We start from the raw sequence: 6,074 nt of genomic DNA on the forward strand, positions 1-6,074 counted from the left end.
TAAGCTGTCCAGGCAGACCTTGAACTCACAATACCCCTGCCTCTGTTCTCTAAGCAGCTGAGATTACAAGATCACATCAGGCCCCACTTCTGTTGGTAGTTCTGCTCTGGAGGAGGGGGCCCCAGAATAGGTGTGTACATCTCTGGCTCAGGGGGAGGGATGTGTGACAGGCTGCCTTGAGCTCCTCCCACTTGGTATGAGTTGGCATTGTAGGCTACCCAGCCCCCATTTGAACTGATTGGACAAAGCAACAATGGCGGCCTGGACCCAGTCCCCGTTGTTAGGGAGGAGGGAAGGAGGATAGGGAAGCTGCCTGGGAAGGAGTTGGTATCTGCCATTCAAAGGCCAGCGCTGGGGCTCTCATGAGCTGTGCTGCCTTAGGGGCATTTTCTAACCTCTCTGAGTATCATGTCCCTGCCTTCCACACGCTGGGCAAAACTGGCCATTGGCTGATATGTGGTGTGGCTTTTGCCATTCATCAGAACTCCACAAACTACTGGGGTGTTTTTTTGTTTTTTGTTTTCTCAGACTGAGGACCGAACCCAGGGCCTTGCGCTTGCTAGGCAAGCACTCTACCACTGAGCTAAATCCCCAATCCCCACAAACTACTGTTGTCAGTACTGTTGGCAAATCAAATCCCAGGCAGGCTCCCTGGGCTTTAGTAGCCTTAAAAGCAGAACGTATCTCCAATATCCCCAACCTTGCTGTTGGGTGGCCTGGTGCAAACCTAAAGAAAGAAGAAAGAAAAGAGGAGGAAGAGGAAGACAAAAGACAGGAGGGAGAGAGGGATGGAAGAGAAAGGAAAAGGAAAGGAGATGGAGGGGAAAGAAGAGGGGAAGCATTGTGTGGTGGCATGTTTGTTATCACAGCATTTAGGTATGGGGAGGGAGTAACATAACTTTCAGGCTAGCCTTGGCTACATAGTAACTTTTAGGCTAGCCTAAGTTATATTAGGCCCTATCTTAAAACAGGAAAGAGAAAGCAAATGGGGAGAAAGAGAAGAGAAGGAGGGAAAGAAGGAAGGAAAAAGACCTACTTCATGTCTCAAGGCTATTCCAGATGATCGATGAGCTCAGGGCTGGATGACAGGAGCCCGAGGTAGAGATAGGGACTTCTTATTGGTTCTCCAAGCATAGTCCCTGGACAGCTTCACCAGGGATCAGCTCCCACTACCAAGGTCTCCAGAATCAGAATAAACCACCAGCGTTGACTGTTACACCACTGACATCTGGTGGCTGTTGGTGTCCTAGCTAAGGCACAGCAAAATACTGTCCCTTCACACCACTCCCCCTCCAGGTAGGGGGCCTTGGAGTCTTTGCTGCTTGGGCCACAGTGCGTCAGCGGTCTACCTAGTGCCCCTCCCAGCCCCACCCCACACTATGCTTGAATATAGTAAGCACTATCATTTCCCTCCTGGCTTGGAATGACCTTTGTCTCCCAGTTCCCAAAGTGTAATAATGTTACCAACAGGTAAGGATAGTGGGTGCTGAGATCCCCACAGCATTGAGAAAAACCTGGCAAAGAGCAGGCCCCTAGGAGAGGGTGAGGGGATGAAGAGTGGGCATTCCAATCCAGGGACTTCCTTCAAGGAGCTTGCGGTGTTCTGTATAGGTGGCCATCTTCCCGTTGGACCCAAACAGAACAGAACAAAGAAGGGATTTGTCCTTTTTCTTCTCATTGTTTGGGTGAAGACATTTCAGTTCCTCTCCTCCCGGCCCCAGACTGGCACTTTCAAGCCAGGCTCTCCTGGTTCCCAGGCCTTCCAGGACCTGGACAGAAAGACACCAACCACTTGGGTTCTCAGTCTTGGCTTGCAGTGGATGGCAGATCCTGGGGCTTCTCAGCATCCGTCATCAATTTTGCTTAATACGTGGGCCAATGGTTCATAGTAAATCTCGTGATGATATAATGTTTGACTTGAACATGCATCTGTGTTGTCTACCCCAACTACCTTTCCTAGAGACCAGTCTCACTTAACCTAGGCTGGCCCTGAATTTATGTAGCCAAGGATGACCTCGAACTACCGACCTTCCTGCCTCTCCACGTTTTGTTCCAGTTGGGATTATAGGTATGTACCACCAACCCCAATCTATACCTAAATAATTGTGTGTGTGTGTGTGTGTGTGTGTGTGTGTGTGTGTGTGTGTGCATGTGTGTTTTAAGGCAGGGTTTCTCTGTACAGCCCTGGCTGTCCAGGACTCACTCTGCAGACCAGGCTGGCCTCAAACTCAGAGATCAGCCTACCTCTGCCTCTGCCTCCAGAGTGCTAAGATAAAGGCATCCACCACCACTTCCTGGCATTAATCTTCTTGGTTGTTTTCTGCAATTCCTGATCCTCCTCCCTCAGTCTTCTGGGAGCTATGATTAGAGAGGTCTGACACCACACCTGGATATATAAGTTTTTTTGTGAACTTGAGATTCAACCGAATCTCTCAGATTGTCCCCACATCTTGTGTACAGCCTAACTTTATATTCAATTCCTATGTGAACGGATGTTTGCTGGTTAAACTAAAGGACTTAGGGTTCCAGCTAAATTATTTTCATATTTACTTAGATTTCTTTTATTCTTTTTTTTTTTTTTTCGAAGCTGGGGACCGAACCCAGGGCCTTGCACTTCCTAGGCAAGCGCTCTACCACTGAGCTAAATCCCCAACCCCTCTTTTATTCTTTTAAACGAAGCTACATGCCTTAAAAAGAAACTTTGCCTGATGTGCATGTGCATATGTGCACGACATGACCCACAAATGGAGGTCAGAGGGCAGCTTGCATGTTATCAAACGGATTCAGGGTCAAACCCAGCTTGGCAGGGAGCATTTACCCACTGAACCAACTTGACAGCCTAAGTTTTAGTTTCTGGAATGAGGTCTTACAGTTGTGATTTAAATTTCCAGTGTAAGGCTCCCTTAACTTTAAAAAAAAAATGTTAGGGTGTGTGTGTGTGTGTGTGTGATATGAGCACAAGTGGAGCTGCTCCTGGCTTCCTGGATTCCAGAAGAGTGTTGAATCTCATGGAGACAGAGTTACATGGAAACCAAACCGGAGTTTGTGAATAGCAAGTGTTCTTCACCTCTGAGCCACCCCTCCTGCACCATGACATTTTGTTTCTAGTAGTTTCATTTAGTAAAGGGCTTACTGGAATAACCTGAGCTCAAGCTGTTTAAACAGAGGATAGTGGTGTGGTGCGGGCCTGTGATTCCAGTGCCAGGAACTGAGGCATAAGGACCCCTGGGACTGGCGGGCCAGCAAGTCTAGCCAAAGTGATAGCCCCAGGTTCCCTGAGCAACACTAATCTCAAAAGATAAAATAGGTTGAATATGCAGGCCAGTGAGATGGCTCAGTGGGTACAGGTACCTGCCACCAAGGCTGACCCCGAGTTCTATTTGTGACACGCATACATATTATAATAATGTAAAAGGACACTTGGGGGATTGGGGATTTAGCTCAGTGGTAGGCACAAGGCCCTGGGTTTAGACCTCAGCTCTGGAAAAAAAAAAAAAAAAAAGACAATCTCATTGTAGAAATCTGTCTAGTTGGATTCTGGCTGCCCCTGCTCCCCATTTCCTATCACTATTTCTCAGAGCCCTGGGCTTGTCATTTAGCCAAGTGTCCTCTCCCCACATTGGAGTGGCTCCTACCATTTTGATAGGCGTGCCTCTGCTCTAGTCGCTGTCTAGGTCATGGGTCTGTTGACTGTCGTGGACAACACAGACGTCCTTCCTCCACACTCACGGGGCAGGGTTCACGTTCCTTGGCCGTGGCTGCTCCAACATGTCTGCCACCTGACTCGTCACCTTACGTCCTAGAGATACCCACTCAGTCAGTTCCTCCGCCGCTAGCACAGGAAGCAGCCCTTTCTGTGGTCAGCCGCGGTAGTTGTGTACACAATGGCTTCCGAATCTCCTGTCACTGCCAGAGCCTTGACATTCACACTAGGGGCTGCCAGGCAGAGCTGGGATAGTTCTCAACTTCCTCCGTGGAAAGGCCGGCCATGTGTAGTTCCAGTGAGAATCAAGTTTCGATTCTCCGACCCCCCACCCGTTTTTTTTTTTTTTTTTGCGAGTGATCATTTTGTCTGACCACATGCATGGGCACCATAGGTGTGCCCGATGCCCCATGGAGGCCAGAGTGCCCTCACTGGAGTTACAGTTGTGAGTTGCTACCTCAGTGCTGGGAATGGAAGCAGTCAGTGCTCTGGTCTCTCCAACCCCATTTACCCTCTGCCTGGAATCCCAGCGTCTTCTCCTTTTATCCCGATACTAGGCAGATGGGCCAGGCATGGTTCCTCCTGAGGGTGGGGACTCCATAACCTGGGCACAAACCAAACTCATGCTCTACCCTGTGCTACGTACACTACAGCCCTCATTTTATAGATAAGAAAATCAAGGCCCCCCCAAGCGTCAGCTTTCTCAGGGTTGTGGTTAGCTCCTACATGGTAGCAGAAATGGACCATGAACGTTACAGAGATTACTGTGCCCTTTTGGGCCAGCCTGCTGGGACGCTCAGCGCTTTAGCTCCATCACGGCTAGAATTAACTTGCAATCTTTCCGAGGCGGTTTTGCTCCATTCTCTGGATCCCTTGCCCTGGCTGCCTGTCCTGGGGGTACACAATGAGGTTCTTCCTCAGCAGCCACCACCCATCCTCTTCAGGACTGGGTAGACTTCTCGATATCCTCCTTGGCATCTGTAAATCACTGTGCTCCATGCTGGGCAGCTAGAAATAACATAAGCACACTCGCCGGTTTCCACTTGGGTTCAGCGAACAGGGAGCATCCGTTGTTGGGAGTGAGGTCCCAGACTGCCTGTCTGGGGAGCATCGGCCACAGATGCAGAATCCTACTGAATCTACCACCTCAGGCTCATGTGCTGTCTCTCCCTCGCTGCTTCCCACGCCCACTCACAGGGCCCAGTGTTCTTCCTTTACCAGATTCTTTTCGACCTACCCAGACTGCGCATTCAGCCAGGCCCTGAACATAGCACAGTTAAAGGGTTAAATGACTTCCTTGCTTGTGGTCTCTGTATGCCATGTCTCCCCCACCTCCCATGATGCCGCCTGTGGAGCTCAGCTGTCCCTCATCACCTCCACCTGATGGCACAGCCATCTCTTGATTGAACAAACTCCTTGCCTCCACCCCACACTGCTTCTCTCTTCCTGGACCCCCTGGTTTGGTATTTTTTGTTTGTTTGTTTGTTTGTTTGTTTGTTTTTAGTTTTTAGTGTTTTTCTTATTTCATCCTCAAATGCGATTGACTGGGCAGGGAAGCAGGGAGTTACCCCGATGCTCTGTGACCCTCAGGTCCTAGCCTGGGTTCCCTGCAGTTATCGGAGGCAGATGTCTGGCCCTACAAGAGCAGGTTGCAGGAATTTCCTGTTCTCGGCATTTGCCAAGGCCATTGTGACCAGCCCACTTCAGAAAGAAGAACTTCACGTCGCCGGTGGGGAAGCGTCCCATGTACTAGGCGAAAAGACATCTGTGTCCAGTGACAGCACCAGGTAGCAAAGGAGGTGCCAGGATTAGCCAGGATCAGTGCTCCTGGGGTGAGGCTGAGACAGAAGGCATAGGCCAGCACGAAAAGGCTTTCCTGGTAGAGGGGACAGCCTGAGCAAAGACCAGGAGGCATGAAAGTGTGCAGAGGGTGCTGGCCAGCATTAATGTTAGCGGTTTGTGAGCAGCAAGGGTGGACAGGAGCTGGGGTGGGCCCAGTTCTGCCCAATAGGAAGCCTGTATTAGTGAGCAATAGGCCACGGAGAGATGGGTATAGGAGACTTCTGTCACACCCATGTTACAACAGGGCAGCAGAGACTGAAGCCAGCAAGGAGTTTGCCTTTGGAACAAGACAACCTGATGTCCCTAACCTAAAGCAGAAGCTTTTGGTCACCTATCCTGTGTCTTAGACCCCTAAAGTTCTATGTGAGCATGGGATTAAATTACCCAATGGACTCCTGCTCTTCCCTTCCCTTCATTTGCCTCATCCAACCCTGAGGACATGCAAGGTTCACCCAATGAGGGGCAGCAGAAGAGATCAGTCACCCCCATTGCACCCCTTACTTCCCCTACACCAAAATGCTTTTAACAG

Source organism: Rattus norvegicus, chromosome 10, assembly GCF_036323735.1.
Source record: "Rattus norvegicus strain BN/NHsdMcwi chromosome 10, GRCr8, whole genome shotgun sequence".
Classification (NCBI taxonomy): Eukaryota; Metazoa; Chordata; class Mammalia; order Rodentia; family Muridae; genus Rattus; species Rattus norvegicus.